The sequence below is a fragment of the Canis lupus genome, chromosome 1 (assembly GCF_048164855.1).
Source record: "Canis lupus baileyi chromosome 1, mCanLup2.hap1, whole genome shotgun sequence".
Lineage (NCBI taxonomy): Eukaryota > Metazoa > Chordata > Mammalia > Carnivora > Canidae > Canis > Canis lupus.
This window is the reverse complement of record NC_132838.1, coordinates 64,576,904-64,604,863: the sequence shown is the minus strand read 5'-3', so window position 1 is coordinate 64,604,863 and position 27,960 is coordinate 64,576,904. Positions and strand designations below refer to the sequence as shown.

Here is a 27,960-nt window from a genome sequence, read left to right as displayed (position 1 = left end):
TCACTTGAGAGTTATGTGTCTATAAATTCCACTTGTGAAGTTTTCCTGACCACAATAATATAAATAAAAATATTTATTAGTAAACTTATCAGTGACTGACATTAATTGTAACACCTAAGAGTCCTTACTTTTGAGGACTTGTAAATATTACAAAAGGAGTGATTCACTCTATTTTATCATGTGAAGTTCGTCTTATTTTAAATCAGCTACTTTTTCAAACTCAGAATATTTACGTTTTTATACATTTAAATATTAAAGTTAACTTCAGTTTGGCACACTTTAACATAATGTGGCTAAAGCTAAAATTTGTAAGACCTTTTTTTAACGAAACATAATATAACTTGGTCATAATATTTCTTAGGAAATATTAGCAAATTCTTGAAGGGTGGAGAGAATAAGTCAACTCTTTAGATGAAGTTCAGCGTCCTAGGTGATGGGTAGCTATAAATGGAATAGAAGGTGGATTTCTGCACTGGAGAGCTTGTAATCACATACACAAGCATAGAGCTATTAATAGCACAGAGACACATGTTGTCTTTCAGAAAGAGAATGACTAAATGGAAAACAGCAAACACACTCTGTTACAGCAAGTCAAGGGAAAATGAATCCTAACCCAGAGCGTCAATGGTAGAAAATGGAATCATTTCACTGTTGGTGATAGTGCTACAAGATAATAAAGGCCAACTATTCTCACTTTGAAATGAGGTGCTGGATTAATTAGGCAGATCCTGCATAGAAAATATCTGAAATCAGGTTTTGCGGCCTTGAACACTCACTCACACTGAATTCATGAAAGGGTTCAGCTGAAGTGGCCAGGGGCTTTGGAGATTGGAAGGGTTGTTCCTCTGGAGCGAGCTATGCTATGAGACACATGATTCCTAGAAAGGGGTAAGTAAATTTTCTTTCTTTCCAGCCTACTGACAAAGGCTCCCTTGCTACCTGGGAGATAGAGCAGACTAGTTTCTGACTCAGGCCTGATAAATCTTAAATGAAAGCCTGTGGGTGGAGCTACCTGCAAATGGCCAAACAAAAGTGTCTTCACTTCTTGGTTACATTAATTGGTTTTTGAATGTTGAACCAGCTTTGCAAATCTGACATAGATCCCTCTTGGTAGTGGTGTGTAATCCTTCTCATACACTGTCGGATTCATTTTACTAATATTTTGTCGAGGATATTTGCATCTATATTTGCAAGAGGTATTGATCTGTACTTTTCATTTCCTGTAATGTCTGGGTCTGGTTTTGGTATTAGGTTAATGCTTGCTTCACGGAATGAATTAGAAAGTTTTCCATCTGCTTCTATCTTCTGTAAGAGATTGTGGAAAATTGGTATGATTTCTTAAATGTTTGATAGATTTACCACTGAATCCAGATAGGCCTGATGTTTTCTGTTTTGGAAAGTTATTAATTATTGATTCAATTTCTTTAAAATATATAGGCCTATTAAGATTCTCGTTTCTTCTCGTGTGAGGTTTGGCATATTGTGTCTCTGAAGGAATTTGTCAACATTATTTAGGTTATTAAATTTGTGGGCATATAGTTGTTAATAATATTCCTTTATTATCCTTTCAACGTTCAGGGGATCTGTACTGATGCCCCCTCTTTCATTTCTGATATTAGTAATTTGTGTCTTTTCTAGTTTCTTCTTAGTTAGCCTGGCTGAAGGCTTAGCAGTTTTATCGATCTTTTCAAAGAACCAGCTTTTGATTTAATTGATTTCTCCATTGTTTTCCTGTTTTGGATTTTATTTCTGCTCTATTTTTTATTATTTCTTTCTTTCTGTTTACTTTGGATTAAATTTGCCCCGTTTTTTTCTAGTACCTTAAGATGGAAGCATGGTTATTGATTTTCGATCTTTCTTCTTTTCTAATATAAGCATTCAATTCTATAAATTTCCTTCTACGCACTGCTTTCACTGCATTCCATAGTTTGATGAGCTGTATTTTCATTTTATTCATTCAATATAAGTTTTAGCTTCTCTTGAGATTTCTTTTTTGATCCACGTGGTCTTTAGAAATATACCTTTAATTACCACGTATTTGGGAATTTTCCAGTTATCTTTGTTATTGATTCCTTTACATTTCTGTGGCATATTTTTCACTCCCTTTCTGTACTGTTTCTATCACTAATTGTTTTTCAGCTGACCACCAATACCACAGAAACTCATTCAATATTAACTTCTACATATTCTAACACTTTAGAACCAATCAATTCCTTTTTTGTTTGTTTTTTTTCCTATGGACCTCTGAACTGGAATCCCACAGGCTTCTGTTCTCATCAGCTCTATGCGATTGATGCATAAAATTGGACATGGGACTTCATTTAATATCATTAGTTCTCTCTTATGTTGGATCCCCAGTTTCCTATGTGACTAAGATGATCCTGACATTCCCTTCAGTTTGACCAAACAGATTTCTTCCTGAGTATAGGCCTTGACCTCACTTTCCTAAGAGCATTTTCTTTTCTTTCTTTCTTTTTTTTCTTTTTAAAGATTTTTATTTGAGAGACAGAGAGAGTGAGAGAGCACATGAGCAAGGGGAGGGGTAGAGAGAGAAACAGATTCCCCACTGAACAGGTAACCCAATGTAGGGCTCCCTTCCAGGGTCCTGAGATCATGACCTGAGCCAAAGGCAGACACATAACAGACTGAGCCACTCAAGTCCCCCCCCCCCCTTAAAGCATTTTCTTTAGAAAACTTTCAATTATAAATTCTTCCTTTGCTCCTTCAAGATGTAAATTTTCTAAAACTCAAGAAGGTCTTTCTCAATGTCCTGGGAGCCATTTCTTTGCAATGTAATTGTCAAGAAAGATAGCATCTGTATCTCTCAGTCTCTGTGGATGGATAGAAGCTTAACTCTGAGAAGCAACAATTAACAAACACAGATGGCCTAATCACATTGACTAACCTCCCAGAATGTCCTCAGGTACTTTTCCATTAGCTCACCCCAGCACTTACAAATCCTCTCAACTTTTGTTTCAGTGAAATTGAGTTGAATTTCTCTCCCTGTAGCAACAGTCATAAATAAAATCTTTCTTGCCTATTTCACTTGGAGTTGAGTTCAGTTCTATACTGACATCTCTCTTCCTTACTATAGCAGTTAAGAAAACCTGTCCTGCCATTTTTAACAACTGCCCAGTGCAATTTTTCTTAACCGGTCTCATGACTCTTAATAGGTTTTCTCTCTTGTTTAACAGAGTACAAAATTCACTAGTTTCCTAAGAATAGGAAAATGATGTTAAGCCTTAGGTGTTTTCATTCAGCTTTTATATTAATTGATTGATATTTTGGCTGGTTATATGCCTCTTGGTTGAAGATGATTTTCTCTCAGAGTGGGTGAATATTTCTCTTTCATCTTCCGGTTTCTATTATAACAGTTAAGAAATCTGATACCATTTTGTTTCCTGCAATTTTTTAATGTGATCTGTTTTCTTTTTTTCTGATCTCTTACACTGTTTTGTCTTAAATAGTGAAATGTTTCAAAAATATTGAAAAGTATAGAGGGTATTACAGCAGTATCATTAGATTCATCACCCAGCCTCATTGAATGTTATGCTATATTTGCTTGCTGTCATTTTTTAAATACTATTTTATACATATAAATAATGCTTCCTCTGTATTCCTCCTAAGTGTTATTTCTCTCTCTCCTTCTCCATAGCTAATTACCATCATGATTTTGGATTAATGTTCTCATGAAAGTGTTTTGTAGTTTTACTACATGTTTACATATTCATTAATAATATAAAATATTGGTTTTAGGTTTTTAAATGTGTGTTTCACTCATGTGGAATCTAAGAAACCAAAACAAATGAATAAACAAGGAAACAAAAAGCCAAATCAGTGTTGAAAATAAGAGAACTGATGGTTGCCAGAGGGGAGATGGGATAGAGGGGTTAGGCAAAATGGGTGAAGGGGAGTGGGAGATACAGGCTTCCAGTTATGGAGTGAATAAGTCATGGGAGTAAAAGGTACAGTATAGACAATATAGCCAATGATACTGCAATAGTGTTGTATGGGGATAGATGGTAGCTACCCTAGTGGTGAGCACAGCATAATGTATAGAGATAAGAAATCACTATATTGTACACCTCAACCTAACGTAACACTGTGTGTCAACTATACTCAAATAATAAATTTAAAATGAAAAAAAATAAAATGTGCATGCACTCTAACTTATTTTAGTTGCATATTATATTTTTGAAGTTTATCTAAGCAGACAATCTTTTAGTTTCAGCTTCTGAAGTTCTAGAAGGCTTTTTTTTTTTTTTTTCATTTAGTATATAGAGCATTTGGAGGGTCTTTAATCATGAGACTGTTCCTTCCATTCCAGGAAACACTCTTGCATTTTATCTTAAATTGTTCCCTCCCCTTTACTTTTCCTGTTACTATAGAAATTTCTGTTAGTCAGACATTTGACTTCCAGGATTGACCTGTTATATTCTTATCTTTTCTTTCCCACTGCTTGTACCTTACATTTCTCTTGACTTTCTTGGAGATTTTCTTTACCAATTCCTCCCAGTGTGATATTGGACTATACACTTTATTTTTAATACTTTGAATTTTTAAGAGCTAATTATTATTCTCTAATTGTTGCTTTCGCATAGCTAATATTTTTTAATTGTTTCTGGGATATAACTTTTCTTAAGTTTTCTGAATTATTATTTTTAAAAATTGTGTTTCCTACATTGGTTTTGCTTTATCTATTTTTTTTACTAAACAAATAAGTAGATAAATAAGTAAATAAAATAATTATCAAGCATCTACTATATGCCATATGCAACATTCCTGCCTTTATGAGTGTTCATCATGCAATGGGGAAAATGGACAAAAAAATGCATAAATATATAAAAGTATCAGTGTAGCAATTAACATATGGCAGAAAATAAATTCAAGTCAAGAAACAGGATAACCAAGAATAGAGTTACAGGGGGAGTGTAACACTATTTTAATTATAATGGTAAACCAAAAAAAAATCTCCTAATATTTTGTGTTAAGAGAATCCTAAGTGAAGTATAGCAAAGATAGGGAAGCATATTCCCAGCAGAGGTAGTAGCTAGTAGGAATGCCCTGAAGATTTTCTGTTACTCTTATTTTTGTCTTTGGCATTTCCTGTTGGGAGTCTTTCATTAAAAGTCTGGCAATTTCTGGTTGTTCTTTGATATCCAAGAGGAGAAAGTAAAGCTTGATTGGCAGTTATTATGCACTAGTGGGGTAGTCAGTTAGTATCCTTCACATATGATGACTGGGCAGTGCCCCCAAAGGCTAGACCTGTATGGATCTGTAGGTCTTTGTTCTGTGTCTTCCACTCTACTAATGGGGCAGGGCAGGTGCCAGACCACAGAATGCTTTTGCTGAACTGGGGAGGAGTTTCTGGTTTTGCTACATTGCATGCACTTCCCACCCCCCCAATATGCAGTCTTAAGGTAATCCTCATGTGTTCTGAAATTTAGTTCATGCTTGCTTGTGTCTCAGGAGTCTCACTTGTCCAGAGGAGAAGCCTGACTGTATACATTAAAAGAAGAGCCTGCGGCAATCTAATTTCTCCTTGAACAGATTATTCAGTCCATTCCCATTTCCAGTCCTGCACCTCACACACTCTGCCTACTTCTAAATCCTGACTTATGAAGGGATTTATAGGTCAAATCTGTACATTGGAACCCTCCTCCACATGTTCATAAACTTTAGGTTTTTCCACTCTACTAAGTCACTTGCCAATCATCCATCTACTTTCTGTCTTCCAAAAACTGTTGATACCTCTTATCCTTTTCACCCTCCTCTTATTCTCTTTTACTGTTAGTTTGTAATTTTTTATTCTTTACTATCACTTTAACATCACTATAGAGTTTAGAAATGAAATGTAAATAAGTGCATATCTTCAACCAGCAATCATTAACTGGAAGATTCCTGGCATTATCTTTTATTCTCATTTATCTTCCTGTTAAACAAAGAACTTTTTTTATGGGCATGTGTGCATTATTTTAACCACAAAATATAAATTCCTTGTATATAAATTCCTTCTATTATCTGTATAAAGCAAATAACAGAAAGGTCTTAAAGTTCCCTTTTCAATGCAACAGAAATTTCTCTGTGATCTGCTCCATACATAATCAATAGGTTATTTAATTCGCATTTATTTTGTAAGTTTGAGCTCAAACTATAAGAACTTTTCAGACAAAGAACAAATCTTGATAGCACAAAATAAGAGAGTAAACCACAAAGCAAATCTTGTGAATTCTGCACAGATTCATATTGAAAACCATACAAATGGTCTCATAATTTTAAGATCTTAAAAATTTTAAATCTAAAGAAAACTTTCATAATTATATTTTCAGATCAGTAAAATGACAAAAAAATCCTTTGTATCAATACATTTATACGTTTCCTTAGTAAGTCTCCAAAACGTTCAGATGAAAGGACCCCATCATTGGTCATGTCAATTTTTGAAATAACAGGGTCAGATGTGTTACATGAAAGCTGTTATTAGCACTAAAAAGTCACTTCTGGCAGAAGCTATAAGCATTCAGGTCAGCACAAGAACCCTAATTGCTCAACAAATAAACATTTGATTTAAAAAAAAAAGTTGACAAGCAAATGAGTAAAAGATACTAGTAACATCTCGAAATTTCAATAAAGGGCTAAAACTTACTTTCACAGTTTTATGGCATTTGAAGGAGAGCATACATGCCTATGTCTTTTCAAGAGTAAGTGATGGAGAATATATTGCAGAGATTAGAAGGTGGAGAGTGGGAGAGAAATTGTCAGTTGCAGTTTAAAAAATCTGAAATGTTTTCTTAGATTCTTGGAGTTTTCTATGACTTAGTTCTTTTGGAATAATACTGAAAATGGATACTTTCTCATTTCTAGACTGCTTAGTCACTGTCAGAAGGGCTAGAAACTGCACTTTGAAATAAGGCAATTAGGTTACAGTTAGCAGCATAGTTGCTAACACATAGTAAATTATTCATATCCTATATGCAAAGCTATAAAGATGTAGAGCAACAGAAGATGTGATCCCTAACTTTATGGGGTTTACTGTCTCTTTTTGAGAAGACAAGCTATAAAGATAATGTACAATGGAAGGAAATATCTGATAAGTACCTGAAGAGAGGCGTGAACAATCTATGCACAGGACTTTTGGAGGGTGTGATGCCTGTGTACACTGGTGGGACAGCTTCCTAAAGAGTGTGGGAACTCTATCGGGTGCTGAAAAAAAGCCAGGCTTGCCGAGGCCCACAGCCTGAGGGGAAGACTATTTTAAGTAGAGGGCCTGAAAAATCAAAATAGCAGAGCTATAAGTTTTGTATATTTAAGAACCTGTATATTTAAGTAGCCTTAATTTTATGAGGTAAGGGTTTGTGAGAAGGAGCAGTAGTATAAAATAGTTTGGGAAGATCTTGATTGGGGCTGGTTTGAGCAGGGACTTACATGCCAGAACAAAACAACCTGGCTTATGGAAAGATTTTTGAGCAACAACAAGATGTCAGTACCGTCAAGCAGGAACCAAGAGGTATTGCAATAAATGTTAGTCTGTTGTAGGATTGGGCTGAGGCAGTGCAGGAAACATGATGGAGACCAGTACAGGTGTTGTTTTAGACAACAGTCATTACGGAGGTGATGAGTACTCATGCCATAAATTCAAATGCTTGACCTTCTTCAGCCCAGACTATCGTCCTGAGTTCTACGTGGGCCCAGGGAGGCAGGACTCAAACAGCTGCTTTCAGTAGTCAGAGGAAGAATGGGAACAAGTCAGCCTGCTCTTCTTCTAACTTTAAAACATACTTCTGGCCATGATATTAGAGGAATGACAGCAAGCACATTTAATGGAAAGAAGCAAATTTTAAAACAACAATGCTCTGGGAGGTCAAAATATACTAATAAAAGCGTACACATTTAGGGGCACTTGGCTGGCTCTGCTGGTTAAGCAGCCGACTCTTGATGTTGGCTGGGGTCATGATTTCAGGTTCTGAGACTGAGCCCTGGGAGGGGTCTCCACTGAGCACGGAGCCTGCTTGAGATTCTCTCTCCACCCCCCCACGCCCCCTCCCCCTCCCCTGCTCTTTCACTCTCTCTCTCTCAAAAAAAAAAAAAAAAAAAAAGCTTACATATTTAGTTGTTAGGACTCAGAGAGGTAGTTAGGAAATCTTGTGATTGAATGATATTCTGTATTAGCGGATGATGCAGGTGTTGGGATAGTGGGAAAAGCTATGTTTGACACCAAGAATCACTTTTTTTTTCAATGAACTCTTATTTATTTACAGCCAATATACACTGGGTTACAGTTTAAAATAACGCCAGAAAGCATCATTCTATATCTTATTGCCAATATCTACATATGGGTATCAATTCATAGGAAACGCTGAAGAAGTCTTAAAAATTGTCATCATCCGTGGCTTGTTTCCTGCTGGTGAACTTAATATCCCAGCCCTAAATATAGCTGTGTTTTTCTGTTAAGATATGCATAGATCTATGCAAATCTACATATAAAAACCCCAAATGCTAAATTTATCCTGGTAACATATGAAAATCAGTGGAAGCAAATTATATTGTTCAAGATGCCAAAAACAAGAAGCTGAGCAAATATAGATTTGAGAAGATAAGAAAAAATTACAAATGCGCTTTATTTAACAGGTTGAATGGATGTTGCATATGTAGGAACGCAGCCCAGAACATAAGGAAGCTCCTATCTACCAACTCCAAAGATGTGTTTTATCCTGCTACGTGATGAACTTAAAGGAAGTAGATTCAGCATCAAATATACATCTGTGCCCTTACTTTCTTTGAGAATCTTCAACTATGGGCATCCTTGGGATTTGGCTGATTATGGATCATAACTCAATATAACACCATAGCTGGCATTAACTCCAGTTCCTAGTTCTTGGTCATTAATTATTCAAAAAAAGTTTTTCATGCATCTTTTCTGTGAGCATGGAAAACATTATGACCATTGCTCTAAAAACAGATGAGGGGAGTCTCATGGAATTGGGGTTGTTAAAATTTAGATTTTTTAAGATAAAAAGTGTTGCTTCTCGCTACACAGAAAGATTCGCAAAAGATTTAATGCACGATGTTTAAAGTTCAGTGCTATTAGGTATTTTCATTGTTTGTTGTCTGTGGTCCAACAAAGGCCATTATTTCACTTTTCCAAATCTCATCCTGACCACCTTCTTAGTCCAGATAAATGTTTTATGTTACCTCACAATTGGTCTGGCACTTTCTGCAAGCTGAACATTGCTGCAAAAATCGCACTTTAATAAAATCCTCCTCAATACCTCCTATTAACATCCTGTATATCTCTCTGCATTTAAAGTCCTGCTCCTGGCTACTCCTTCTATCAAGCTTTTCCTGATTAACTCCATTCCCTTTTTCAGCACCACAATGTTACACCCAGTACTTCTTTATATATGTATATGAATGGCAATATTATCCTGGTTAATTGGCTTCTTCTTAAGGGTAAAGGACGATGTGAATCCCCAAGGGTAGCCACTGTTTCTGCTCAAAAAATTACCTTTCAGCTGAAGAAGAAAGCTGGCATCTATAGAGAACTATAGAGAATTTTGTTTTAAGGTGATCGTCCTAATGTTCTGAAAGAGAAGGAAGGAGGGAAGGAGCAGGAAGGGGAAGGGAAAGAAGGATGGGAAGGTAATTCAGCAAGGAAGCCTCTGTGCTAATGTTAAAGTTAATCGAACCTCCAGGCTTGAAAGTCCTATTTTTTTTTTAACCTTCTAAAGTTACTCATCGGCTATGAGTAGGATCTAAGTTTGGCAAAATGAGTCTTCTCTCTTTCACACCCTTCCTAGCAGATGCTCGAGGCAGAATTTTCTCAGCTGGTTACAATAATGAAAGATCAACTTCTCACTGACTTTATAGTTTTCCATGTACTGAAACCTCTTCAGGCGGCTTTTCCTGCTGTTTTCTCACTTCCCGTTTGTTCCTTCCCTGCAGGTATCTTTTCCCATCTTGTGAGTGTTCCTTCCTGGTCTAAGAGCTTTGCAAAGTGATCTGCATTCACTCTAGGCGCTTCCGGAGGCGAAGAACAGGTGAGCTATTTCAAGAGCTGGTGTTACTGCCATTTGAGCCCCCACCTGAAGGCCACCATTTCATTCGTTTATAAAGCATATTTCTGTGGATTTTTAATGGGCATGGAGGCACCCAGGTGTTAATGATATCAAAGGCTTGGAGACATTCAAGGAGCACTCCTTCATTGCTCCCCCCCATCACTGCCAGTCTCTAGCCCCCCTACATGCCTCCACAGCCCACCCCCAAGACTGACCCTGTCATTATCCCAAGGTCAGAAATTCGAACTTGCATAGCATCTGTGCTTGCCTCCACGGATTTTAGCTCATCAAGCATTGAATCTGGAGCCGGATCTCACTTTGATCCATGGTTCAAAAGGTCTCCATTAAATTTGTTGCCAGAGATGTTTAATATAGTCTCATGTTCTTTCCTTCCTTCATTCTCTTGGAAGAGAAAATGACCAAGAAATGGTAGCAGGATAGACAATGAGCCAAGTATTAATGGTATTGCTGATGGACTTCATAGTAATTTTTTTATTGAGAATGATCGTAATTGGAAATAGAATGAAATATCAATCGATAGAAATTTCCTCTATAAAATCTCTATAAATCAGGCAGCCTGGGTGGCTCAGTGGTTTAGCGCCACCTTCGGCCCAGGGCCTGATCCTGGAGACCCGGGATCGAGTCCCACATCGGTCCCCCTGCATGGAGCCTGCTTCTCCCTCTGCCTGGGTCTCTGCCTTTCTCTCTCTCTCTCTCTCTCTCTTTCTCTCTCTCTCTGTGTCTCTCATGAATAAATAAAATCTTAAAAAAAATCTCTATAAATCTTTTCATTTGGAAGACAAGCGTGTCTCCCAGTCCATTGGGATATGTTTATCTCCCAATAAATTCTGCGACTTACTGTTAAATTTGTGGCCATACGTACGGCAAAGAAAGGAAGTAAGGTTTATGTATTTCATTACCTAGTATCTGCCTCAACAACATTTAGAGGTAGGGATTACAATCTCTTTTTTTCAACAGAAAGGGAAAAAAATGAGACTGAGTGGATTTACAACTCTATCAAGTTATTTTTTATTAAGGATGAAACTAGATTTCAAACCTATTTTTGCCTGACTTTGTGCCTTCTTACTGGACCTTGTTGCCTCTTGAGAAATTTTTATTGGTCACTCAATCGATCATTGCCAAAACACCCGTATTTGGTATTCGTTAGGAGAATGTACTAGAATAAAAAATGGCAGACACATAATTCATACAACCTACTTCACAAATTTCTAACTGCTATTCAGAAACCTACTCAGCACTGTATAAGACCTTGACATGTCCTCTTAGGTGGTTTGTCAACTCTAATCCAAAATTCACTGTACCTTGCATTTATATTATAGTAGAGTTATATTTGCCACGCGTTTGGATGAAGAAGCTTTTAAAGATATTTTAGTTGTACTTTATTCTCATGAGAGAATTTTTTTTAAGTGGTAAGATTTGTTCCTTGTCTTGTTTTATCCTGGCAAGTACATAGATCAATACTGCTTAGAATTTGTGGAGACAAATATAAATAAACCTTTAAGTCTAAATAAAGCACCTTTAAGTATATGTACCTATTTCATTTGGTTTGCTTCCAAAGAGCTCTTTGCAGCTTTTGTGACACACAAGGCCACGAGGCTACTGGTGGAAAGGTTGCTGTCTAGAAGAAAACATTAAAAAACAGAAAAATACTTATCATCATGGTTATAGAGAGAGGGCACTTAGTTTCTTAGTTTCCTTCAGGAAGAGAGGAGAGTCTCCCCCAGAAGTTAGGGAAGACAGAATTAGAAGTTGGAGGCACAGATAGAGGGGAAGAAAGAAACTGTTCAATCATGTGTGGCAGTGTTGGAGAGATGAGAGCAGAGCCGTAGTTCACTAGACAGTAGTTCATTCTAGAAACGGTGCTGATAATTGCCGCAGCACCCCCTACAACCTAGTTCTATTTAAAGGGTGTGCACTTCCTTCCAAATTATTTTTTTTCATTTTGCCTACAAAAAGGAGGCATCATTATCAGAATATTCTTTTCTATTTATTGATGATTCTCAAGAGTATCAAAAAAATGACTTGAGAAAAGAATAGTTTAATAATTGTTCCCTTCCCTCCCCAAAGTGGTTGTTCAGAGCCATAAGCCAAGGAACCCATTTAATTGACATATATAAGTACATCCAGTATGAAATCGGGAATAAGAGAAAAACACCGAGGTATAATTTTTAAGTTACAGGTGGATTTTGTTAAGCTACATCAGTAAAGGAATAATAGAATAACCAGCTATTTTCCTGCAGCGAACATAAGAAACTGTGTGCTATCTGGTGTTCTCACACACCTAAGGGATCTTTATAGCTTTATGATCAGCCTGCTTATTTTGGGCTGTGCATCTGAAAAGGGACACTGATAAAATCGCATCCCGACATGGTGTCTGGGTGGTTGGGGGAGCTAAAAATCAAGTCGTGAGGAACCTTGAGAGAATTCAGGTTGAATTATCTGGAAAAGAAGGAGAGGGACCCTTATAATTGTCTTCCAATGATTAAAGAAATATCAAAAGTCAGAGTGATAAGACTCATTACTTATAGTTAACTCCAGGGCAGCAGCCCGAGATTCAAGCTGATGAATTTATCCGGAACGTAAGCCTCAAAGGATTAGAAGGGCACCCAAACAGAATGGGTAGTGTGCTGTGTAATGAAGTCCCGTAGCTTGTGGTATTTGAAGAAAGGGTGGATGGCCCTTTACGAGTGAAGGGCCTGGGCACTTGGGAGGGCTCAGTGGTTGAGCCTCTGCCTTTGGCCCAGGGTGTGATCCTGGAGTTCCAGGATCGAGTCCCAAATCCAGCTCCCCGCAGGGAGCCTGCTTCTCCCTCTGCCTGTGTCTCTGCCTCTCTGTGTCTCTTGTGCAAAAATTTAAAAAAATCTTAAAAAAAAAAAAAGTGAAGGTCTGTACTCAAAACTTGTATAGTATCCTCCCTCAAAACGATTCTGTGTTTATATGAGTAGAGAGAGACTAAAGATCACACATGATATGATTTTCTGTTGCGTAGGTTTATTTGGGGCCACTTAAAGGGACGATGGACTGTAAACTTTTGAAGTTGATGTGAAATGACTTAGGAAAAATACACTATAATTTTAAGTGTACAAATGACTAGTTTATGCTCAACTGCTAAAAATCTGCCTCTACTGACAACTACTCATTTTTGCTCTTAAATACCATATACTATGCTGTATTTGACAATAGTTATATATAAATTCTCAGCATCAGGGCACTTAGAGAATCTCTTTAGAAGTATCAAAATCACTTAAACACTCTTGTGAAAGGGAGCAATTTCAATAAATTTTCACCAGTGGTTGCTCATAGCTAGAATCAAGGAAATGCCTTGAATTTACATAACGAATCTGAAAAGATTCCCACAAAAATCCGAGCAACCTAAGAATTTAATTTAGTTAGACTATTAAAAAAGTCACTTACTGTTAATGAAAACAGCCATGTGATTTTGAGTAACTTCGCACTTTAAAAAACTCAGTCACAGAAGAACTGAAATTTACTGTGAATCCTAAGGCTAAACTCTAACCTGACGTGTCGGACTCCTTTCACTCTAAAACGTAGTAATTAATTTTCCCTTGTGCTACATTGTCACTTAGCATGGATTGAAGCTTTAGTTTTTATTAACTGTATAATTCGATTTCTCCCTCGTTGAGTCCATGTTAATCATTCTCCATAAAGAGAGATGTATGTGCCTGTCTGAGATCACGGAGAATAAGAGAAAGGCAAAAGTAAAAATATTTCACGTTCAGGAAAATTCTGAAAGAGCTCATGTAATTCATAGGAATCATCTATTTTTTTCTTCTTCTTCCTTCTTCTGGTCTAAATTATCCAGGTAATTATGTAATTTCTCTGCTCTGTTTGCCAGTAGAAACAGGGAGTCGAGATGGTGGGAAGAGTAAAAGACAGTGAATAAGAAGACATGAGTTCATGACCATGGGCATCATTCTCTATATTGCTTTTTCATTCAGTAATACAGAGGAGATAATGACCGTGCTTTTCCAGGTAATTGAGTACTAGAGAAGTAAAATGGGACCTGTTACCTTTAATAAGGATGAATTTGGTCTTAGTGGTGAGGCTCGGTAGGATATTGAAATAATGAGATTTCTGAAGATCTGTAATAATTAGCCATTCTCATCTGAAGAACCTACCTTTGACTGAGGATTAGTGCACAGTTGAAAACCCTTTCCTATCATTTCAAGTTACTTCTCACTATGGCACAGGACAGAGCCTTGACTTACTTTTATATTTTTAGTGGCCAGTTTCCTGGCTATTCCGCTTTGTCACTTCGTCCGCAATCTCCCAGAGCAGACCCCCTTCCTCACCTCTGCCCAAGTGTAAGGAGTCGACGTTGGCCTGTGTATGTCTAAGAACATACTGTTGGCTTTTTCCCCTTGCTGGAGACCTTCTCTCTAACCTAACACCCCAGCCTCCACACGTGCTGCTGCAGCACCTACAGGACATTTCTTCCCATGCTACTTGTCCTCCTGGCTGTGTTTCCCGACATCACCATTGGCTTCAGAACCAGGGCCTCACAGCCCTTCTGTGCCAACTGCTTTTCTAGACCAAGTGAGCATCAGCATAAATCCTAGAGTCTAAATATGTTCAATAACTAATTACTGGCATAAGTATCTCTTGAAGATGACAAGCATCTAATAGAGCTTCTGAATTGAATTATTGAGTCAATAGGCTTCACGTACAGATAATGAATGTATTGTGGTCACGTGAGCTCTTTCTTTATAACTAGGTTTAACATTTCTTTGTGACTGAAATGGACTTCTGGAAAGAATAACAGTTTTTGCAATATCTTAATGTTGGAAAAATTTTGATGTCTATTAGATTTAAACCATAAAGAGAGGCTAGAGGAATTGAATAAGAAACTTGTGTTCAATTAGATTAATGACGACAAGTCAGTGTATCTTTACTTCTCTTAAGCTCCAGGGTACTTATTTTCTTCTTCGGTGTAAACTGAAAACAATATTTCTTCTGTGCACATGGGTGAATTATTCCTTCCCATGGGCCAGAATGAGTAAGAAAAAAAAATCTTGATACGCTAGTTTTGGGGGGCATAATTTGAGACAGGAAACAGTATTGAGTATGAATTCTGTGGCTACTAAAATCGGATAGAAATCATTTCAGAGAATTCTGGAGGCAAATGATAAACTGCTTATCAGTGCTGGAGGAAAAGACCTAAAATTGCAAAACTGGTTGGGGGAAAAAAAGTCCCTTGAAAAGTGGGAAGACTGTTGTGGTTCTGTTCTGGACTTCCAACCCAGTCTCCTCTGTGAGCTTGTTATACCCCTGGGGCTTACTTCTTAGACTCAATGAATTAAGAGAAAAGTAAAAGTCTTATTTCTGACTCTTCCAGTTTTCAGAGATGAAAAAGAATTTCCACTTCAACCCTCCTCAGAAAAAAAGGATGGGAGAAACAAACCTCCCACATCTCTCCATGCACTTAGCCTCATCACTTCCACGAAGAATGGACCTATTCGATGGATTAGTTTGGAAGAGAGATGGAGCATGCTTCGGACAGTCATTCCTCTCTCACTTGGAGCCAGCTTATCTGCAGAATGCACAGGATCTTTATCACTCCACAGGGTGAAATCGGTGGGACACACTATATCTTCCTTATAGCAATATTTATGAGGATATTTTATAAAGATACATTCATATTTTATATTGCTATCTTTTATAAAAATATACAACTCAACTGAATTTATGCCTGGAAGCTGAATGATACTAGACTGGAGAATGGGGTATGGAAACTCGAGGGCCCAAGAAAAGTACTGAGAGAAGTCTATCTTACTCAAGGACCCACCATACCCACAGCCTGCTTTTGAGGAATGTTGAGTTGGGACCCAAAATCTATGTCCACTGCTAGCTGGATAATGAATAGAAACCTTATACTGCATAAGGATCAACAGGACTAGTTAGATCTTGTGTCTTGCCCGGGTTGAAAATAGCACATTTAAATAAATTTAGTTGTATGTCACTAAAATATCCATCTCCAAGTCACGTATGGTATTCTAAAATATGTCTTGATCGGTGGTAACTGGAAAGTGTCTCTTTCATGAAAATGAACTAAGATTATAGTTCCTCCAAATAGCAAACACCATCACTGTAAAGGATAAAATGATAAGTGAGACAGGATTGTAGTCTTCAAAGGCTGTACAATCTGATATATGCAGTTAATATACATAATTACATCATAAGGGAGAATGTGTCTATGACCTTAATAAAGATAAAACAAAACAAAACAAAAAACCCCAGCACTTTTGAAGTTAAGGTCATCTCCTGTGGTGTCACTATGAAAGGCTCAATAGGGAAGCTGGTATTTGAACTAAGCCTTATAGGACAGAGAAGATTTAAGTAGGAAGAGATGTAAGAAGGAATTGTGGGTGAAAGTACAAAGTGAACAAAAGAATTTAAAAAGGATATATTTAAGAAATGGTGAGTAGGTCTATGGAGCCACAGTGGCTTGCTTTTGCATGTGTATGTGTGTAACCTAACTATGTGTGGGACGCCTAGGTGGCTCAGGGGTTGAGCGTTGAGCGTCTGCCTTCGGCTCAGGGCGTGATCCTGAGGCCCTGGAATTGAGTCCCATGTCGGGCTGCCTGCATGGAGCCTGCTTCTCCCTCTGCCTATGTCTCTGCCTCTCTCTCTGTCTTTATATGAATAAATAAAACCTAAAAAAAAACTAATTATATGTGATTATGTGAGAGTGTGTGTGTAAATATGTGTGTGTGCCTGCATGTGCCCCCGGGGAGAGTCACTGTGGAGTCGTGAGGCATCCCTTTGACCATAACACCCACCAGTACCCAGGACCTTTGCACAAGCTAGGGAGTCAGCGTGGAGGATTGAAGGTCTAGACTTGCATTGTACGAGAAAAGGTGAAGAATGGAGACCAACATGTGCTGACAGCTGTTCAGACATTATCTCATTTCATTCTCATTACAATTCTTTGGAGTGAACATTCTTACATAGGGGGAGAGAAAACTGCCACTGAGCAATTAAGTGACTTGCTAAAGGACAAGCAGGACCTGGATGGAACTCCTACTTGTCTTACTCCAAAGCTTGTGGTTTCCCCCCAGTATCAGAGACTTCCAAATTTCAATTGTTTACATACTTTCTTCTTGCTTTGCCTTATCACCACTTGTATTAGTCTCCTAATATTTTTCTCGTCATTAGCTTACACTTTAAGTTTTAATTACTTATTTTGGAAAGGAAATTCTATCGCCATTTGATATGCTGGGTATGCTTTTTTTTAATATAAATTTAGAATTCTTGTATGACATAGAATCCTCTAGCTCACACATAATAAGGTATCTTTTGTGAGAAAAAGCCCACTCCCCCACCCCTCCCAAAGATGCTGGTGTGACTTGGCTCTGAATGAAGACCCAGGGCTTGGTGAGCAAAACTCAGACTATACTTTAGTCCCTACTTCAGACAGGTGCCTTGGAGCAGGGTACAAGCTACATAGCTTTATGTGGCGGCCCTGAACATACCCATTCAACTTTAAAAAAACAAAACAAAACAAAACACCTGCCTGACCATGTACCCCCCAGAAAGAATCTAGCACTCTTTTGGAAATGCTGTATTCGACAGCATAAGGGGGGGCCCATCAGTGGTCTTGACATCTGTAAATTTCCCTTTTAGACTCCTACTTACGTATGGGAGCACTTAATGAGGCATGAGTCATTCCACAGAATGGATTTCCTGGGTGTTTAACGCATCTTTAAGTGCGTGTTAGATGGATAGATTTACACCCTGGGATATGTAAATGCTGCTTCTCTGGTCCATGAGTCTCCACCGTATCACAACGAAGTCTGAACAGCTCGGGTATCCCAGGCCCTGCCCTTGATATGATTATATCATGACTCTGTGATTCATTTACTGCATATTTTATCAGAAGTTTCGGTATTTCATCAATTCAGAGCTGTCAACATTCCAACAGACTCAGGATGGAGCTTTTTGAATGAGGCTTTTGGAATGTGGCCCTCAACCCCGTTTTTACCCTATTTACTGTATTCCTACTTATTCAGACCCTGCCAATTACTTCCTCTTTAGATATTCATACAAGGAGCAAAGAGTATTCTTTTTTTTTTTTTTTTTTCTGTTTCTGAGTGGTAACAAAAATAAAGTAAATCTGATTACAGTCATTACCTTTTTTTTTTTTTTTTTAATAAGACAATGTGTTACAGTAGAAAGAGTAAGGACTTTGGAATAAGACACACTTTGAATCTGGTATTTGATGGTTTCTAACTGTGTAATCTTAGCCAAGTTAATTAACCTTTCTGTCTCCCTTTTTTAAAGGTAGATAATACTTTCAAGTTTTTCCATTGCGGCCAAAAACCATAGAGGACCCACAGCACAAAGTGGGTGCTCAATGAAAAGAGTTTCTTTTCTCTTTTCATAATGACTTTCAATTTGTTAAAAGTGAAGTCAGATAAGCTATTTAAGAGTTTTGAAAAATACGTTTGATGTACCACTGGATCCTATCCAACTCTTTGGTGTCTGGTATTATTTAACTAACCGGCGATTTCCTGCTTGCTAGCAACTACTTCTGCCCAGATTAAAAAATAAATATAAAATAAAATATAAAATAAAATAAAATAAAATAAAATAAAATAAAAAACAAAGGACTATGAGTTCCCATTCTCGCATCATAAGGTCTAGCCTTTTTCTTCCTTGGTTGCTAGGGTCACAGCCTTAGAGCAGCAGCCTCTGTGGCAATGAGAAAAACTTTGCTTAGAAAACTGGCATGTAATCAAGTCTCCTAAACAACTGCTGCCCGGACAGGTTAGGAAGATTTTTTTAGAGAGAATATGTCCCAGGGAAAGAAAGAAATTACGCTCAACTACGGCTTTGCGATTTATGTTGAGACTCTGATGATTGTGTTTAGTTCCTAAGTGGAATGAAAGAAACTCTCGTGTCAGGAAGACAGAGGAGGCAAACGCAAATCAATATTGCAGAGGATGCTCGAGGAAATGACTTTTCTTCCTTCGTGGTATTTTTGATCTGTGAATGATGCATCTTAGCAATTTAACTCTCTTCCTTTAGAGCAAAATTAATATCCCAAAACTGGATTTGAGAAAGCTCGAAGTAGAGATGGAAAATTTTCAAGAAATTAAGCAATACAAATGAGCCAGCAGAGTCGATTGAAATGATCTGATTATTTTTAATGAAGTCACTTGTAACCATTTGCTCGAGTGATATTTTCAGCTTCAAACCTCTAATTTTAACAGGTACCTACTCTGATTCAAGACAAACAAATCCATACCGCAGACTCAAACTTTTTGAGAACAGCATGCTGCCAGAATGAAAAGTCCTAGTGTATAAAACGTGCACTCCTGTTCACTGCTTTTGAGAAGGTGTAGAATGAATGACTTTCTGGCTATAATTCGAAAGACTTCCTCACAGTCAGTATTTTGAAAAAGAAGAAAATGAAGGTGCACCGATGAGCAGATCAAAAGGTTCAATTTAGCTTTTGCTAGATGCTTGCTAAACATCCTTTCACTTCAAACCATCCCACCATCTCAGGCTAGGATGACGAAACTTGGCATTTCAGCCCTGGAACTGAGCTCACTTCCTCCTCTCAATTGTGTAATCCTTGGGGTCTTAAAGCCATGAAGGACCTGAGAAATTATACTATTTGCTGGGAAGTTGCAGAACTAGATGGAAGTCTCGAATTTCCTAAATTTTACTGCGTCTCTTAAAATATTTTTATCCTTCCAGACAGGACAAATCAGACACTCTTGTCCTATTGACCTTATAGAGATCATCATTTAAGCAAAACGTTCTCCCTTTTTTCCTTCCTTCCTTCCCCATCTGGAACAGGCTATGATTACTTTTATTGATTCGCTCAGACATGCCCCTAACATAAGGGTTCAGGGAAGATTCTCTTTTTAAGAGGTGTACCGGGGTCTGGGTTATTATTACCTGACTGACATCCCTTTTCTCTTTCTCCTGATAAGAGGAATCACCTGGCCGTGTGATGTTATGTTGACTAGTCACAGTACTTGATCTGCCTCAACACAGCGGTTTAGAAAAGGGGAAAGGCCCTGATTCCAGGACGGGGTTGGAGGGGGGTGATCAGCATCCCTTTGGAGGAACCTGCAATGAACCTCAGTGGAAGAGTACGTCTCTGTCTGAGGGGGAATAAACTGCAGACTGAGGAAGCCTGCAGACAGGCCTGCTGGCACCTCTCCGACCATATCAGGGGGGCATGTCTGGGAGGGAAGCAAGAACACAGAAGAAAACAAGTCAGAAAAACAGTACAAAAGGAAAGATAAATCCCTGATGGATTCACACCCCTTGCATCCTTGGATTCCACTGGTCCTGAAACGAGCAGCCCATCCTTAGATTTTCGAGCTCACCAGCCAATCCCTTCCCCTTTCTCCTCCCTGAGCCAGCCTGGGTTGGGTTCTTGTCACTCGGGTTTAAAGGAGTTGTAACACAATATTATTCTTTCTTTGCATCCTCAAATTCTCTACAGCTCCCTGCACTTGTTACCACACAGAGTCATCATTCTCTACGACTCTAGGACCTAAGGAACCGTGCCTCTTCTTTTCTGTCTTCATTTCTGCTTATAAAATTCAGCAGTGTGTGTTGAGGCCCCGAGGAACCACTTGTGGTCTTCTGCTGATAAGCCACACATGCCTAGGGAGCCTCCTGTCCTCACAGCTGAGCGTTCTTTCTCTCCAGATGAGAGGTCTGTCCTGCTCCTTCTCTTGCAGCCCACTCATGCAGCCCACTCATGCGGGTGATGAGCCGAAGAACGGTTCTAAAGTGAAAACCTTAAAACAGGTTTTGTTTCCCAGCATAAAATGACTAGAAGCTGAGAAACAAGGAGCATCGCTGTGGGTGAAATGATGCCGCCCCCCCTTCAATGCCTGAACCTCCCTCCAAAACGCGTGAATGTGACCTCATTGAGAAAAAGGATCTTTGCAGATGTAATTAAGTCAAAGATCTCAAGATAAGGTCGTCCTCGTGGTTCTGCTGTGCTCTAGATCCAATGACAAATGTCTTTATAAAAGCCAGAAGAGGAGACACAGACACACAGAAGACTCTTTGCCTATGTCTACGGGACTAGGCCCAAGGACTGTGTGGGGCCACCAGGAAATGGAAGCAGCAAGGACAGACTCTTTCCTAGGGCCCCCAGAGGGACAGGGGGGCCCTTTCGGTACCTTGATTTCAGACTACGACCTCCCAAACTGGGAGACAATACATTTCTGTTGTTTATGGTGATTTCTACGGCAGCCACAGGAAATGAATGCAAATGTATAGAACAGGAATGTGAAGATCAATTATTTCACAATCAGTGAATGGATAGGTTGTTATTTTTGTCACCGAGGTTCCCAGCCTGGGACACAGCCCTGATGTGCCCTTGGACAGAGTTAATTCTGGAGCAAGAAGAGGGAGGGCAAAGTGCACACAAAGTGGAGATGAAAGGGAATTACCTCCACCCGAGTAGGGAGTGGTTTTCAAGTATCAGCCAAGTCTTATGAGGGGATCTCTTCTTTCTCAAATTCTTCATTAGGAAACAAGTATATTCCCTTCCGATCAAATTGGTAATCTTTTCTTGAGGTAGTGAGCATGAGCTCTGTCATCAGGCGGGCCTGAGTGCAAATTACAGCTTCGGCCTCAGCTCTGGGATCTCGAACTGTCTCTGATCCAAGCAGAGCAAATGAGACTTCTGATCAGTGTGAGAAAGAACCCTTTGCTCTCCTCGCGTAGATTCAAATGTGAGAAGAATGTAGTGTTAGGAGTCACTGATGTATCCTCTGACCCTGAAGGGACATCTGGTGTTAGAATAAAGCCAACCAGAAAAATTGAAACCGAGATTGGGAGAGAAGTAAGACACTGATTACATGATTTAGGATTTCCAATTCTCCTCTGCTGTGTCCTCCAGACTTTTTAGTTATGAGAGCCAGTAAATCACATTGTGTCCAAGATACTTTATCCAGAGCGCGTTGATACGCAATGTAAAGCCACTTAATGTAAATCTTGAAATGCAGCATATATGTTATAAGTATTAGTATCCTATTAGCCTGGAATTCCAACAATGAATTTCCAAAGAAAGTGTCTTAAGGTAGTGGTTTTTCAGCCTTGACTGCACATTAGAATCACCTGAACAGTTTTTAAAAACTCCTGATGCCCAGTAGCATTCGAGACCGCTTAAATCTGTCTCTGAGAGTGAGACTCGGGCTTTGCTATGTTCTTAAAGCTTCCCCAAGTGATTCGAATGTGCAGCCAAAGCTGAGAACCACTGTTTTATGGCTCACAAACAGGATTTGCAGGGCAAGGGGGGTAAAAAGAAGGCTTTTACTTTAAATAGCAACCCTAAGTATTGCCTATTTATTGTGTCAAGATTTTGAAGTTCACTACCTCTGTGGAGACAGCTCCTAATCTTGTTTTTGCTCCCTCTGGCAAATTGTTGCTAGTTTTCTTTAGCAGAAGTTAAGAGAATATCTTTTTAGCCTTGGTAGGCTGTGCTCATTTATTTTTATTCCGTGAAAAACCCTCCAAGCTTTTGAGCTCGTTATTTTATTAGGGACTAATAAATTTAACTTGACCATACACACTGCTCAAAAGCTTAGTGCTCCGCATGAGGCAGGCCAATGCACTGTTATCTTTGAAGCGTTCCACTTAGCTTATGAAAGGTTTTAGTGTTACATTAATACTCAATGTTAAATTGTGTGCAAATTATAGATTTTTTTTTTTAGGTCCCAGCTTCTGTGACCATATAACACTGAAGATCACTTATCATAAACCCTGGAACCTTCTAGAATAGTGGGGATTTGAAGCTAGCATGTGGCAAAAGAAAGAACTCCGAGTTTAGGGTCCTAAAAAAAGATTTTCTATCACTACATAGGTTTGTTTGCCAAGCTGAACTTCAGTTTTTCTCATCTGTTAACCTAAGCGAGTACTACCTCACCTATAAATCTTACAGGATAAATAAACTAGAGTTATTTGTATGGATGAGTTTTGTAAACCAACAATAAGGATAAAATACGAGTTAGAATTTTTGGGAAGAATAGGAATCCTTTACATATGTTTTTTTGCCTGCATGACTTCAAATAATAAAGATGGTTAATAAAGAGTAAAGTAATGCTTATCTAAAAAGTCTAGCCTTCAGGATGAAAGAAGAATTGGACCTGCGAAAAGCATCCGGGTCTATGGCACAAGTGTCATCTCTTTCTGTTTAACATCAGTATGTCAAAGGGAAAGGACTTTAATATTTGTAGGCATCTGGAGGCCAGGCAGTTTTAAAACATCATTTATTAGCCTAACATTTATTTGAGTACTGCATTGGGCACTTCTCATCTAGACCTCACAACGAGGAGATGAGGAACCCAAGGCCAGCTCGGGGATATTAAGAAATGTAAGGCTATCTGGCAAATAAGGAATTTAAAATCAGTCTAACTCTCCAGCTATTTGTCTGCAATGATCCCCAGTTCTAGCATAAAACAGTTTTTCATCTAAAAAAGCATAGGAAACATTGATGTTTGTCACACTCCCCTGCCCCTGCAATTGTTTATTTAGAAGGTACCATTCAATGTGGGAATTGTGCTGGTACAGATTCCTTGTTCATCCTCACCAAACCCTTTGTCAGGTTTTAGTCTGTCATCATAGCATCTCCCTGATGTTCTCATTACCAGAGTAGTACTGCTTTTTTAGAGACACTGGCCTCTATAAAAGGACAGGATTTAATAAAATGTATACATTCTTGTTCTTCAGTACCAATACTTTTAAGAGTTTTGGATTTTTTTTCCCCCTGAAGTGAAGTGGAATGATCAAATCGAAGAACTGAATGCGTTTGACTATTAAATTTGTTTTAGAGACCATACTGTGAACATGAAATATTATAGTATCTCAGTTTCACAATAAAGATATTTTAGGCTTAGGAAATTTCAGAAATGGAAGAAACTTCTATTTCGGGATTAGTTAAAACCATTTATTTTATCGGCAATGTCCAAATAGTCCTATGGGCTTCCAAGGAGTGTAGAAAATAATTTATCTGATAGAATACCCTCCCCTGCATGTTAATAGGAAAGGAATTATAATGCTAACATGGCACAATCTCAGAATCTTCCCAAACCTAAGGAAATATGTGTCTTCCACACCAAGCTCAGATACTTATTAAGTCTCTTTGATCCTCAGGTAATAAATCAAAATTGAAAATAATTTGGTTTTCATGTTCTAATTATGCAACTTAATTCTTTTCCTTAAATGTGATGATTAATGTGGAAACCTTCCCAGGAACTTTTGGGAGGATAAGAAGTTTTTTTCTTATTTTTTCAAAAAAAGATTCATAGAAATCTTAAATGAAATGCGGTCTTACTTTAGATTCATCCAAAGGAAACCAATGCTTTATTTTTTTTTTTTTAAAGCATGTACAGAAACACCTGGCCCAGAAGGTGATTACCATATCAACAATGTCACAACAAACTTTTCAGAAGAAATGCTTTATGAATACATGAACCACGTGTCTGCCTTTTTCACATTTAATGGGCCTGTAATCTTAATATAGGTCTCAAAACCATCTTTTGATTGAACTACTTCCTCCCCCCCAATTAAGGCATTAAAATGATCTGTGAATTTGCTCCTCATAGCTACCATGTTCCCCCTGCTTCTAAATATCTTTGTTTTTGGAACTGTAGAATATGTACTGTTCCTTTCAAAATTTAGATTCATCAATAAAGTGGTTTCAAACTTCTTGACTCTTATTTGGAGACAAATTATTTATTTGTTTATTAATTTTTAAGTAGGTTCATTCCCAGCATGGAGCCCAACACAGGCCTTGACCCTCATGACCATAAGACTGAGACCTGACCTGAGATCGAGAGTCAGATGCTTAACCAATTGAGCCACCCAGACACCCCAGGAAAATTAACTTAAAAAGTGAAATATACTGGCAGTAATGTCTAAGTATCTAATCATAAATATAAGAAAGGAATTTGTAGAGAAATGCAAAAAGGAGAATTTATTCTTCATTGAAACAATCCAAAATAAGATATTAATGACCTTACTACTAGACTCATTCTATGGAAATTATGAAGAATTAGTAAGTTTCAAACAGGTGCTATTGCTGATACATAACCTTGTACAGAAACTGTGCTCCTGACTCTTTATCTTATTGTGAATAAAATATTTGCTTTTGCATTCACTTGTCCAACTACAAGAAAAAAAATGCTCTATTCTCTGCCTTCTCTACTCCAGATTTATCTTTAAGTAGACTATTTCTTAAGCCCAAGTATTCCTTAGAATTCTCCCATTTGAATGTAGGGGTTCAGCTGGGTATTTGAATTATCCATAGATAGTCACAGATACAAAGAAAATTTAATCTTCTATTAAGTCTATATTTATGAAATATGTCTTCTCAATACAATTCTCCTCTTACATGGTAGTCTCACACATGGGGGCAGGTGAGGGTAGCTGGGCCCGAACTGGCTGCCTCTGGCGGTGTCAAGGACATTTTTTTTTTTTTTTTGATATTTTTAGCAGATGTTTTTCTGGAATGGCTGGTGATTGTAAAATAGGAAGAACTAAAAGAATCAAAGTCAAAGTAGGTAAAGAGGATGGACTGGGCAGGGGCTTGGACTGGGAGGCAGGAATGGCATATCAATTAAATTTCCAGACTATTGCTTATGAAAAATAAGCTGTCTTCAGATCGTTTCTAGGACATGGCTGTACATGGTGGTCATGGACCAAAGAAAACGAATCCAGATTGATGTAAAACAAAATCATTTTATCAGGAAGATCCTGTGGTTTCTAAGTCAGGATCATAAAGAGTTATCATAGTCACTATTTGTGGGACCACACTAAGGTTTAGAATTTATAATCTGCACTCCCAATTTTTATAAGCTATGTATATCCTATTTGTTCATTTACCTAGCAACCATCTCAGGCATGAGCAAGTCCTTGCACTAAAGGAGTTGATAATTCAGTGAATAAGGTAGCTAACAGGCTTATGAAGCACTATAATATGAGCTAGAACCTGATAGTTACATAAAAAAATAAAAGTCTGCTGAAGAGATTTACATGGAAAGAAGATTGTAGAAGGATTCAGTGTGGATACATTATCTAAGCAGCTCCTTGAGGGATATTTGGAAATTCATTAAGGAGAAAGGAGAAAAAGGAAAGAATGGTTGGAACAATTCTATGGGCAAGTGTGAGACACGTCTGGGTCTTAGAGAACAGTGTGATTTGAATTGTGTAGATAAGAAAAGTGTGAGAATAGATAGGAAATTACCTTGGAACCAGATCAAGGAAAAACTTGCATCTCGGAGGAAGAGTTTTTGTTTTTATATGTCTCTTATTTTAAAATGCCTGTTACTGAGCACTGGTATCAGGAGAGCTACTTTATTTGTAACACATCTATCAACCCTCATAATGATTCTTTGAGATAGATATTATTCTATTTAATAAGTGATGAAATGGACACTCAGAAATTTTGCCCAAGATTATAAAGCTATTTGGAGACAGATCTTGAACTCAAACCCAGATTTACTTATCTAAAATGACTGTCCTTTTGTTTATATCATACTCTTGGATTTTGTTCTTCAGGAAATGGAGGGCTGTTGGCTACTTCCACAGGAAGGCATATCATGACCATAGCCATTCTCTTGAATGATCACAACTATGCACCAAGGACAATAACCTTTCAGTAGTGTGGAGGACGAGGATTAAGAGTTTAAAAAAAAAAAAAAAAGTAGCCCTAAAGCAAGGGAAGTTTTACCCAGAAAGATGACAGTAGAGACTAAGTCATAGAAGTAATAAGAATGCACGGACAATATAACTTGTGCATTGAATAGAGAAATAGATTTTGGATTCTAGTAAGCTACTGCTAGACCAACATTCCTGCAAATAACAACTGTAAATTTTAGGCAAAATACAAAAAGTCTGAAGGCACTGGAAAGTGAAAAAAGGCAGGAAAAGTAGAGGGGAGTTAACACTTGGAGGAAGAGAATGGCATACTGCATGTGGTATATAAAATTCTCATGAGAATGCACTGACTTTCTGGTCAGAAGAATAAAAGAATGGGGTTGAAGGCAACCATTGATGCCGGGAGGTAAAGGGGGACCACAAAAAGGAGATAGCCAGAGGGGAAGATCCCCAAATTCTGTGTATAAATCTGCCTAAATCTCTGGCTGTGTCCTGAAGCACACATGTACAGAGCTGACTCCAAGTAGTAGAATGAGGAATTAAAGAACCAAATGGAGATTTGAACTACTGTTTAAGGGACAGAATTTGACATGCAGTTTGAATCCAATGAAGTTAAACTGCCTACTAACACTAATAAATAAACGAGCGAAATCTTCAGAATAGATTCTGTTGTTCAGAGTACGGTATCAGAATTCCAAGTTTCCGCAATATTAAAAATGGCAATATGCAGGGTAAAGTTCACATATGAAGATTCAAGAAAATATTACTCATTTAGAAGAGAAAAACAATCAGCTGAAAGCAACCTTGCAGTAATTCAGATTTTAGAGCTAGCAGACACTAATATAATATAACACTGAATGATGGGAATAAAAATAACCTCACTGTAAATGAAAAGATAGGAAATATCAGCAAAGAAGTAAAACTATTAAAAAAAAAAGAACCAAATGAGAATTCTGGAAATAAAAAAAAAAAAAAAACAAGTATCTGAAAAACAGCAGCCACTGCATAGGCTTTATAGCAGATGAAGATGGCAGAAAAATGAGTAAAAATGAGGAGAGCAATACAAAGTATGTAATCTGAAGAACAGAAGGACTGAAAAATAGAAAATAAAATGACCAGAACCTTAGGAATTTGTGTTATTATATCAAGAATTTTAATATCCAAAAGAAGATGTGTTTAATACATGTGATGGACTATTACTATTTTATGGCTACTACACAGCCATAAAAAA

At 37.9% G+C, this 27,960-nt stretch overlaps 1 protein-coding gene and 1 long non-coding RNA gene across 5 annotated transcripts in view; one reads left to right on the top strand and one right to left on the bottom strand.

Annotated features, from left to right (window-relative positions):
- NKAIN2 (sodium/potassium transporting ATPase interacting 2) overlaps window positions 1–27,960 on the bottom strand; it is a 951,498-nt gene that overhangs the window by 168,221 nt on the left and 755,317 nt on the right. The gene's annotated exons all lie outside the window — the stretch shown is intronic.
- LOC140636949 (uncharacterized) lies at window positions 527–16,762 on the top strand. The gene is made up of 3 exons (XR_012034210.1): window positions 527–888; window positions 9,940–10,034; window positions 15,430–16,762. It is a non-coding gene; the product is annotated as an uncharacterized lncRNA (long non-coding RNA).